This window comes from Somniosus microcephalus, chromosome 33, assembly GCF_052327205.1.
Source record: "Somniosus microcephalus isolate GS21.2 chromosome 33, FLI_Smic_1.0, whole genome shotgun sequence".
Taxonomy (NCBI): domain Eukaryota; kingdom Metazoa; phylum Chordata; class Chondrichthyes; order Squaliformes; family Somniosidae; genus Somniosus; species Somniosus microcephalus.
This window is the reverse complement of record NC_141019.1, coordinates 6326930-6338402: the sequence shown is the minus strand read 5'-3', so window position 1 is coordinate 6338402 and position 11473 is coordinate 6326930.

Here is an 11473-nt window from a genome sequence, read left to right as displayed (position 1 = left end):
CATATGTCACCCAATCTTCGACTTCATTGTCGAACGTAGAGATACTGCCACTCTTCGGCATCCTTGGTTGTGCGTTAACTATCACCAATGGCGCCTCCCGCGCTTCCCCTTCTTCTCCGCTGGCACAAAATGGCATCTCCCGCGCTTTCCTTCCTTCCCGCGCTCGCCCGTCTTCTCCGCTGCGGCTTCGCAAAATGGCATCTCCCGCGCTCTTCTTCTCTGCGGCTCAATGGCGCCTCCCGCGCTCTCCCTGATTCTCCGCGGCTCAATGGCGTCTCCCGCGCTCTCCCTGCTTCTCCGCGGCTCAATGGCGTCTCCCCTTGCTTCGCCCCGCGGACCCTGATCAGCCCGTGATCCCTGGCTGTGCTCTGCGCGTTCTTCTCTTGATATTTGTCGACGCCGCTCAGTCTAGAACCCGGCTGTTTCTTACCCTCTCTCTCTCCGGTTTGCAGTATTTTTCCTCGACGCCGCTCGGTGATCAACCCCCGGCTGCGCCCTGCTCTCTTCACCCCCTTTCTTACCCCGTCGACGCTGCTCAGCTCTCTCTCTCTGCCGTTGGTCGGCTCCAGCCGCCGCTGCTCGGGAAGGGTCTGCTCTGGACCTGTCGTCGGTCTCTTACTGCTCGTTGTGGCTGGGGAACCAAGCCCGGCTCTCCACAGCCTCCCCAGCGAAGTTGGATCTCTGCCTGACTGCTGGGCGGTTGCTCGCGGTCGACGCCCGTGTTCCTGGGCTCGACTATTTTTTGTTGTTGTTTTGTTTTATGTTGCAGGTAGATTCGCATCGCCACTCGTCGCCACTGTTAGATCCGTGGTTCAGTGGATAAATAATTACACGGATGCTGTACATAAACAAATAACAGGTCTTTACTGGAGGAGGTTAATCTCTAGACTGGGGTACAGAGGCATGCGCACAGCTTATATACCGGTGTGGTCACTGCCGGTACTACAGTATACAGGAGCTGTGTAGTTCTGACTTAAAGCACATACACTACAGGGTTAAAGAGGCAACTAGATGTGTTTCTACAAGAAAAGCAATTGAGGGATCTTGTGAGAACTGCAGTTGAGATTATTCAAAAACAGACAGAATTGTTGAGTCAAAAGGTTCAAAGATTCGGACTAAGCAGATCTTATGTAGTCCTGAAGAGCATCATATTCAATCCAAGCAAGTAAACTTTCAGAGCCCTAAGCTCTGGAATTCTCTCCCCAAACCTCTTCGCCTCTCCACCTCTCTACTCCTCCTGGTCAGACCACACCTGGAGCACTGGGAGCAGTTCTGGGCACCACACCTTAGGAAGGATATATTGGTCTTGGAGGGAGTGCAGCGTAGGTTTACCAGAATAATACCCGGACTCAAAGGGTTAAGTTACAAGGAGAGATTACACAAATTAGGGTTGTATTCCCTGGAATTTAGAAGGTTAAGGGGTGATCTGATCGAAGTTTTCAGGATATTAAGGGGAACAGAGAGGGTAGAGAGAGAGAAACTATTTCCGCTGGTTGGGGATTCTAGGACTGGGGTCATAGTCTAAAAATTAGAGACAGACCTTTCAGGAGTGAAATCAGGAAACACTTCGACACACAAAGGGTGGTAGAAGTTTGGAACTCTCTTCCGCAAACAGCAATTGATGCAAGGTCAATTGTCAATTTTAAATCTGTGATTGATAGGTTTTTGTTAACTAAAGGTATTAAGGGATATGGGTCAAAGGCGGGTATATGGAGTTAGGTCACAGATCGGCCATGATCTCATTGAATGGCGGAACAGGCTCGAGGGGCTGAATGGCCTCCTCCTGTTCCTATGTTCCTATGACTCTGCTTAAATCCTACCTCTTTGACCAAGGTCACCTGTTCTAATATCTCCTTCTGTGGCTCAGTGTTAAATTTTGTTTGATAACGCTCCTGTGAAGCGCCTTGGGATGTTTTACTAGATTATAGGCGCCAGATGAATGCAAGTTGTTGTTGTTGCATTGGGTTATGGAGCTGGTTTGATGACAGATGTTCGACAGCATGAACCAAAAAGCAGAAATAGTTTAGTCGACAGAAAAGATCAGGCAACAAAAAGGATAGTCACGTTTATGTCTATACCAAGTCCCAGAATGAAAATACTTGGTCGTCAGCTCACCAATGATACAACTCCAAACTCAGCTTCAAATGGCCTAAAACAGCGGTCGGAGTAGTTAAGCCAGACCTCCGCATTTAGGCCAGAAACACAGAAGCTGTAACATCAGCAGCTCAGCATTGACCCACACGTTTTACACAGAATACCAGTGGCAAAGCTTCACACACTGTGTGGCCTGATTGTTGAGCTCTCTCCTAGACCATGTTGTTGCCTGAAGCTCTGGTCCCTCAAAAGTACAAGTTTAAAGTTAATCAGCTGTTGAAACAGAGGCCTTGATATTAACCCCATCCCCCCCATGACGGGAGGGAGAGGGTCGGGGGTTGGGGGGGGGGCGTTAAATGTGAAATTAATGGAAACTGACCCCAATGCGCCACTATTTTTATGTCGACGGATACTGGGGAGTTCGAGTCCCATCGTGGAGAGGCGGGACGCTTATTAACATATTTAAATCAGGCTCCGACAGTGCAATTGGGAGCCCGATTTGAAATTAACTGGTGCTGCACAGGTTCTTGGACCAGGCGGCAGGCTTCTCTTTCCCATTGCTGGGAAAGAGGACCTCCCTCCTAGCCCTTACTACACCCAGCAGAACATCCAGGGATGACTCGCTGAACCTGGGTGCAGTTTTTGCTCTCTTGACAGACACGTCCCTCTGATTTCTCCTTCAAATACTTGACTAGTAATCTCCAGACGTCCTCTTCCACTGCATGTGAAGTGCAGATGAGGTCAAAGATCAGCCATGATCTCATTGAATGGCGGAGCAGGCTCGAAGGGCCAAATGGCCCCCTCCTGCTCCTATCTCTTCCGTTCTTATTTAAATAGTCGAGGTGAAATCGCGCCATGCGGGTCCGCCTCATTGGAGACGCGAAACCCAAAATAAGGAAATTGTGGTGGAGACCACATAGGTACAATAACACAATGTATAGCCAGTGCTGTTATATGTACCTGAACACAATTCACTTTGTATAGCAATGTTGTGATATGTACATGCTGGGTGGGGTTATCGGTGCAGGGTCCCTTTAAGAGCGTCGGTAGCGTGATGATGTCATGACGTCGGTTGCGTGATGACGTCATAGCCCCTGCACGGGGCTGAGCCTTCAGACCTCGTGGACAGTGATTAAAGTAAGACACGTTTTGTTTTTGCTTAAAGAAAAGTCTCAGCCTGTTGATTTCTGTCGACCCCAACATTGGTGACCCCGCTACTCTTTTGGATGATTCCAAAGACCTCATCTGAAATGGCGACGAACGCCGTTTCCATCAAATTACCCAAGTTTTGGGAACAACAGGCTGCCGCTTGGTTTGCCCAGGCCGAGGCTCAATTTGCACTCCAGGACATCACCGCGGACGACACGAGGTACTACTACGTCGTCTCTGCTCTCGGCAACTCCACCGCGGCCAGAGTCGTGAACCTGCTCGAGAACCCCCCGGAGCTCAACAAATACAGTATGCTGAAAGCGCACCTCTTACAAACTTTCGGACTCACCGAAGCCGAACGCGCACGCCGGCTTCTCTCTCTACCCGGGCTTGGCGACTCCAAGCCCTCGGAGCTGATGGACCACATGCTGGCCCTCCTGGGCACACACACGCCATGCTTCCTCTTCAAGGAACTGTTCCTTCAGCAGCTGCCAGGTCAGGTACGGTCGGCGTTAGCCAACTCTTCCACTACCGATTTTCGCGACCTGGCCAAGGAGGCCGACAAATTTTTCTCCGCCGGGCAACAGTACTGCGCGGCCACGCGGAGCCCTGCCCCAACTGATACAGCCCAATGGCAGCAACCCTCAAGCCTCTGCTTCTACCATGCGCAGTTCGGCCCCAAAGCCAGGAAGTGCCGGCCCCCGTGCAGTTTTCCCGCGTCGAAACAAACTAAAGACCACTCGTCGGCTGCTATGGCTGTCGGCCGTTCAGGCAGTTTGTTGTTTATTACAGACACCGACTCCGGACGTCGTTTCCTTTGCGACACGGGCGCCCAGGTGAGCGTCCTGCCCGCGTCAACAATAGACATTCAAGGGGGGAACCACGGCCCCGTCCTTGAAGCCACCAACGGCAGTTCCATCCGCACCTTCGGGAAACGGAACGTGGTGCTTTGTTTTGGCGGGCAGCGGTTCACCTGGGACTTTGTCACAGCAAAAGTGTCCACCCACCTTCTCGGCGCTGACTTCCTCTGCGCCAATGGCCTTTTGGTGGACGTCAAGAACCAACGTCTCATCAACGCGGAAACCTTCAGCTCGCTCCCATGTTCCCTCAGCGGGTCCAGCACGACGCAGTTGTCCAGCGCACTCTCGGCCTCCGACGAGTTTTCCCACCTCCTCGCCCAGTTCCCGGACCTTACGAAGCCCACGTTCTCGTCCGCCACCACCAAACACGGGGTAGAACACCACATTTCGGCCCGTCTACGCCCGCGCTCGGCGCCTCGACCCGGGGAAGCTCGCCATCGCCAAAGCCGAGTTCGACACCATGGAGCGCCTCGGCATCATCCGCCGGTCGAACAGTCTGTGGGCTTCGCCCCTCCACATCGCCCCGAAACCAGGCGGCGGGTGGCGCCCGTGCGGAGACTACCGGCGCCTCAATGACGCAACGACCCCCGACCGCTATCTGATTCCACACATCCAGGACTTTTCCGCCCGCCTGGCCGGGAAAGTGGTTTTCTCGAAAGTGGACCTCGTCCGGGGTTACCACTAGGTCCCTGTCCGGCCGCAGGACGTCCCGAAAACCACGGAGATCACCCCGTTCGGGCTATTCGAATTTCTCCGCATGCCATTCGGCCTCAAAAACGCCTCACAGGCTTTTCAACGCCTAGTGGACACCGTGTTACGGGACCTGACATTCCTGTTCATATACCTGGACGACATCCTCATCGCCAGCGCCTCCAGGATGGAACATGTGTCCCACCTCCGGACTCTTTTCGAACGACTCAGCCAACACGGCCTAATTGTCAACCCAGCCACGTGCCAGTTCGGGCTGTCCTCAATCGACTTTCTCGGGCACCGCATCACGAAGGATGGGGTGGTGCCACTGCCATCGAAAGTGGAGGCCGTGATGGACTTCCCGCGACCCCTCACCGTGAAGGCCCTGCAGGAGTTTTTGGGCATGGTGAACTTTTACCATCGCTTCGTCCCCAGAGCAGCCCAGCTTATGCGGCCCCTTTACGAGGCCCTCAAAGGCAAGCCCGACAAACTCGCCGTCGACTGGTCTGATGAGATGGCCAATTCTTTCACGGACATGGAAAGGGCCCTGGCTAACGCAACCATGCTGGCGCATCCGTTGCCTGATGTGCCAATCACTCTCACCACCGACGCCTCGGATTATGCGGTCGGCGCCGTCCACGAACAGTGGGTCAACGGCGCCTGGCAGCCGCTCGCCTTCTTCAGCCGGCAGCTCCGCCCCAACGAGCGGAAGTACAGCACCTTTGATCACGAGCTTCTTGGCCTCTACCTCGCCGTCCGACACTTCCGTTTCCTGCTGGAGGCCCGCCCATTCACGGCGTTCGTGGACCACAAGCCATTGACCTTCGCCATGGCCAAAGCCTCCGAGCCATGGTCGGCCCGTCAGCAACGCCAGTTGGCCTTCATCTCGGAGTTTACAACGGACATCCAGCATGTGGCTGGGAAAGACAATCCCGTTGCCGACTGTCTCTCCCGAGCCGTCGCCAGCGCCGTGCACCTCGGCATCGACTACACCCGTGTGGCGGCCGACCAGGCCTCCGACCCGGACGTCCAGGCCTACAGGACGGCGGTCATGGGCCTTCAACTAGCAGATGTCGCGTTCGACGCTGCCGGCACCACACTCCTGTGCGACGTCTCCATTGGGCAGCCACGTCCCGTCGTGCCCGCAGGTTGGAGACGGCAAGTTTTCGACGCTGTCCATAATCTTTCCCACCCGGGCAGGAAGCCGCCACAGAAGCTGGTGGTGGCCAATTTCGTCTGGCACGGGCTCAGGAAAGACGTTCACGACTGGGCCAGCACCTGCGTGGTATGCCAACGCTTGAAAGTACACCGCCATACGAAGGCCCCGTTGGCACCTTTCGCGGTGCCCGAGAGGCGGTTCGACCACATTAACGTGGACTTGGTGGGGCCCCTGCCGCCCTCCCGCGGGTTCACCCACCTCCCCACAATGGTTGACAGAACCACCCGATGGCCGGAAGCCGTCCTGCTGTCTTCAACGACGTCCGCCGATGTGGCTTGGGCGTTCATCAGCACTTGGGTCGCCCGGTTCGGCGCCCCATCTGACATTTCCTCCGACCGGGGGCCCCAGCTCACGTCAGAGCTCTGGAACGCCGTCGCCCGAGGCCTCGGGTTGAGACTCCACCGCACCACAGCATACCACCCTCAGGCTAACGGGCTGTGCGAACGGTTTCATCGCTCCACGAAGGCCGCGCTCCGAGCCAGCCTCCGGGACGACGGCTGGATCGACAGACTCCCGTGGGTCATGCTGGGACTCAGGACCGCTCCCAAGGAGGACCTCCAGTCCTCGTCCGCCGAGCTCGTCTACGGACAGCCGCTGCGGGTTCCCGGGGATTTCGTCCCCAACGCAACGGAACCTTGGTCCGCAGCCCGTCAGTGGTCCAACCTTCTGGACAATGCCAAGGTTTTCGCTCCGGTGCCCACGTCGCAGCACGGCCTCCCGCAGTCCGACGTTCCGCTCGACCTTCATGCAGCGGAGTACATTTTCGTCCGCCACGATGCCCACCGGGGACCTCTTCAGCCACCCTACGATGGACCATTCCGCGTCCTGGAAACCGGGGACAAGACCTTCATCGTGGATGTTGGCGGTAAGCCGGACTGCATTTCCGTGGACCATCTTAAGCCGGCCCACCTGGATCTGGACCGACCCGTTGAGTTGGCACAGCCCCCCGAGACGGGGCCGACCTCCGGTTTCCACACCCTCAATCCACCACTGAGCGCCCGAGGTCCCTCCGACGAACCCCCCGGTCCCCACCCCGGAATTGAGGAGCCGTTCCGACCGTGTGATCCGGCCCCCCCAACGACTGACATTGCCAGTACTAGTGAATTCTGGGGGGACATATGTGGCGGAGACTACATAGGGACAATAACACAATGTATAGCCAATGATGTTATATGTACCTAATCACAATTCACTTTGTATAGCAATGTTGTGATATGTACATGCTGGGTTGGGTTATCGCTGCAGCGTCCCTTTAAGAGCGTCGGTAGCGTGATGACGTCATGACATCGGTTGCGTGATGACGTCATAGCCTCTGCACGGTGCTGAGCCTTCAGACCTCGTAGACAGTGATTAAAGTAAGACACTTTTTGTTTTTGCTTAAAGAAAAGTCTCAGCCTGTTGATTTCTGTCGACTCCAACAAAATCAGACATTCGTACGTGTCCTGCGATGTTGCGAGTTCATCACCCGCTATCGCCCCCTGCCCCCGCTCTGTTCTCCTGTGTTAATATCGGGGCCAGAGTTACAGCAGGAAATCTGTTGGCTGGGCTCCAATACAGTTTTTCCAAGTTTTCCTGTATTCCCACAAGTCACCAGGGTTCATGGAAGAGGCGTCTATCCTCGCTACAATTGTCTCCAGCTGCACTTTGTTGCTAAGCCACATGAAGTTTGTGAAGTACTGACAATCATTATGAGGGAGCTACTGAATGCTGTGAGGTCCCACTAGATTGGAAATAGGCTATTGCAGCGCCCATATTCAAAACAGGAGACAAATTTAACATGGACAACTGCAGACTCGGCAGTTTTACATCATCAACTGGTAAAATCATGGATTATCAGGAGAAAATGTGAGGCTACTTATATGAAAAGAACCTACTAAATAACAGTCAACATGGATTCAGAACAGGAAGAGCCTGGCTGACTAAACTCCGTTATGATATGCCAAGTGGACAGGGGGGAAACTACCTGACCTGGGGTACTGAAATCTCCGAAAAACCTTCGATAAAGTTCTTCCCAAAACATTACGACTGAAAGTCGAGTCAATTCAAGGTAAAACCTGGGCGTGGAGAAGGAATTGGCTGAAGGAAAGAATTAAGTCATTATTAGGGAAGTGATGTCAGGGTGGTAGGGGGAAGTACTTAATGGAGTGACCCAGGAATTATAGCTGGGCCTGTACATTAACAATGTGGATTCAGAAACCCAATGAAAATGGGACAAATACTAAATCTTGGTGGGGCTAGGGGGCATGGGGGAGCAGTGGAGGTCGCCAGGGACCGACAAAATAAGTTGGGTAAAAACTGTAAATAGGCAGACAGTGGCAGATGAAGCTCGCAACAGATAAAGTGTAAGAGGAATTTGATGCAGACTCGCTACGTGTCCAGACAGTCACAGCACGCAATAATTTCCCGGTTATAATAATCAGCTCTATGTGCAATTGTGGGCTGTAACCACTGGAGGGCAGATGCAGTTGCCAGAACAGAAAAAAACCCAAAGAACATGGGAGAGATTTTGGATAATCCCCGAAAACGGGTGTGGGAAACGCAGTGCGCGATCAACCCGCGCCTGTTCCTTGTGTTGTCGGCAGCACGTTAAATTCGTGCTGCCTGCTCTTTTAAATGGTTTCTGCATGCAGCCAGGGCTCCCCGCACTGTTCATTGGCTGCACGCATCAGCAGGGGGCCCGATATCGCGAGTGGCTAGCACTACTTAAAGGCAGCCTGCAGCTCTTAAAGGGGATTGTGGCTGCAAGAAGGGGTGTTTTTTTCAGAAGTCAACCTGGGTTCTGATACTTTGAGCAGTGGCACTATAATAGGAAATTATAGGCCTATTAGTCTAACGTCTGTTGTGGGGAGGTTAGTAGAATCTGTTATTAGAGACAGAGTGACTGAGCACTTGAACAAATACGAGTTGATCAGAGAGAGCCAGCATGGATTGTAACGGGTAAGTCATGTCTAAAGAATCTAGTTGAATTTTTGAGGATGTAACTAACATGGTAGATAAGAGTGTGTCTGTGGATGTTATTGATATGGACTTCCAAAAGGCATTGAACAAGGTTCCACATAAGAGGCTGTGAACATAAATGAGAGTGCATGGAATTGGCGGCAACCGACTGACATGGGTTGGGAGTTGGTTAGGAGGTGGGAGACAGAGAGTAGGGATAATGGGTATGTGCTCCAATTGGCAGGATGTGACCAGTGGTGTCCAGGGATCTGTACTGGGGCCTCAGCTTTCCACTAAATGACTAAGATCAAGGAATAGAGAGCCGTGTATCCAAATCTGCTGATGGCACTAAGTTAGGTGTCACAGTAAATAGTGTAGATGGGAGCAGAAAGTTGCAAAGGGACATTGATAGATTAAGTGAGAGGGCAAAACTGTGGCAGATGGAGTTCCATGTGGGGAAGTGTGAGGTCATCCACTTTGGACCCAAGAAAGATAAATCAGAGTGTTTTCTAAATGGTGAGAAGCAGGAACTGTGTTGGAGCAGAGAGATTTAGGGGTCCGTGTACAGAAATCACTGAAAGCTGGTGGACAGGTGCAAAAAATAATCCAACAGGCTAACGGAATGTTGTCCTTTATCTCGGGGCTGGATTACAAAGGGGAGGAGCTTCTGTTACAGCTGTACAGAGCTCTGGTCAGACCCCATCTGGACACTGCGTTCAGTTCTGGGCCCCGCACCTCAGGAAGGATAGATTGGCCTTGGGGGGGGGGGGCAGCACAGACTCACCAGAATGATACCGGGGCTAAAGGGGTTCAATTATGAGGACAGGTTGCCCAGACTGGGCTTGTAATGTCTTATTCAAGGAGTCTCTATCATTAGTTTAATGCAAGTGTTAACCATTTAAATAATCAAATTGATGCCTCCATTAAAATAGCAGAGAAAGGGATTTCATACGAATTGTTATCCTGATATCATGCACCATGATGTTACCACAAATGGATTCTTTGTTCCGCTCCTCAACTGAATGCACAAGGCCATGCTGGAATATGGCTCCACAGTTGATGGCTCCTATCTGGCATCTTATGGCATGGCCATTCTTCATGTATGAGCCTACATGGTGAGTGTCAGGGAATTTACCTGGCTTGATCCTGTGTTCACCTGGTGTCCCCACATGCACACTCTCCACCAGGGGTCACTGGATAGCACCAATAAAGACAAGTAAGAAAGAACTTGCATTTATATAGCGCATCTCACGACCTTGGGATGTCCCAAAGCCACTTGAACAATCAAGACCTTATACAATTTGCACAACGGTTGAATCTCCAGGGTACGGCCCACACAGTTGAACTCTGCCCACCTACATTCCGCATGATTTATCCAAGGTCCCAACAGTTTATGAAGTGTTCCACAGAACACATTTGATCATCAATATTTATCCTTCTATTGTCTCTTTTTTAATTCTTTTGTTTCTTTTATTCTTTTGTCCGATCGCAGCCCTGCCTCCGATCTATCTTTTCTTTCCAGTTTTGAAGAAGGGTTCAACCCGAAACGTCAACTCAAATTTCTGTCCACGGATGTTGCCTGACCTGCTGAGTTTTTCCAGCATTTTCTGTTGTTATTTCGGATTTCCAACATCCGCAGTATTTTGCTATCGTTCCAGTAAATACCTGTTGATTGTTAAGTTACAGCATCTGTGTAGTTATTGAAAAACATCATACTCTCAGAATCACGGATCTAACAGTGGCGACGAGTGTCGATTCGAATCTACCTGCAACTCTGCATTTCCCTTCGAGGATTCGCTCCGGGAGGGCGGTGGACGAAAGTCGAGGCCAGAAGCACGGGCGTCGACCACGAGCAACCGCCCAGTCGTCCGGCAGAGAGTGAACATCGCAGGGGAGGCTGTGGAGAGCCGGGCTTGGTTCCCCAGCCACGACGATCAGCAACAGACTGACGACAGGTACAGCGCAGACCCTTCCCGGACAGTGGCGGCTGGAGCCGACCGACGGCAGAGAAAAAGCCGAGCAGCGTCGACGGGGTAAGATAGAGGGTGAAGCGCACAGGGCGCAGCCGGGGGTTGAAAACCGAGCAGTGTCGAGGAAAAACAAAACGGAGAGAGAGAGGGTAAAGCAGCAGCTGGGTTCAGGACCGAGCGGCGGAAACGGGAAAGGCGCACAGAAAAAAAAAAACGCGCAGAGCACAGCCAGGTCTCAAGGGCTGAACAGTGTCCGCGGGGAGAAGAAGGGAGAGCGTGGGAGACGCCATTGAACTGCAGAGAAGAAGGAAGAGTGCGGGAGACGCCATTTTTAGAAGCCGCAGCCGAGAAGAAGGGCGAGCGCGGGAAGAAAGGAAAGCGCGGGAGATGCCATTTTGTGCCAGCGGAGAAGAAGGGAAAGCGCGGGAGACGCCATTTTTGACAGTTAAATCACACCCAGGGATGTCGAAGAGTGGCAGTATCTCTACGTTCGACAATGAAGTCGAAGATTGGGCGACATATGTGGAACGTATTGAGGTGTACTGCAGGGCGAA